At 32.6% G+C, this 565-nt stretch overlaps 1 protein-coding gene across 1 annotated transcript in view; it reads left to right on the forward strand.

Moving 5' to 3' along the window:
• Window positions 1-565, forward strand: part of LOC119594321 (nephrin-like) — a 44,320-nt gene that overhangs the window by 30,035 nt on the left and 13,720 nt on the right. The window lies entirely within an intron of this gene.

Genomic DNA, 565 nt, shown 5'->3' on the forward strand with positions numbered 1-565 from the left:
AATAATCAAGGTGAGAGACATGTAAGAACACAGACGTAGATAATTGATACGAATAAGCAAATCAATATGAAATTAAATAAAAAAATAACATGTTCTAGAAATAGAAAACCTTATTCAAACAATCATTCCATTTATATATACACCGTGTTTGGTCACTATGGTTCAATTTTAAAGTCCTTAAACTATTGACATGAATGGACCATTATATAGTGTAATTCACTGGTTGGCTATTTTTGTGTAGTAACATTACATTGATCCGAAGCTGTAATATAGCTTGCATACCGATGGCAGAGTTGCATATCGTAGTGTTCTGTAGTACTGGGACTATTTTGGGGACGCTGTATGTTATATACAAAGATTTCTGGCAGTGTTTGTATACCTGCTATATATTTTGGTACTATTGCCGGGTCCAGATTTAATGGTGGGTGTTTTTTTATTTACGTGTTTATTGATAATGCTAGGGCTTTTGGGGAAAATCTTTCGTTATGAGGAATGGTGATGAGAGAGGTAATATTTGATGATATTATTGAAGCAAAATATTACTATGAAAGTACACAAAAACTTG

Source organism: Penaeus monodon, chromosome 33 (genome assembly GCF_015228065.2).
Source record: "Penaeus monodon isolate SGIC_2016 chromosome 33, NSTDA_Pmon_1, whole genome shotgun sequence".
NCBI classification, from domain to species: domain Eukaryota; kingdom Metazoa; phylum Arthropoda; class Malacostraca; order Decapoda; family Penaeidae; genus Penaeus; species Penaeus monodon.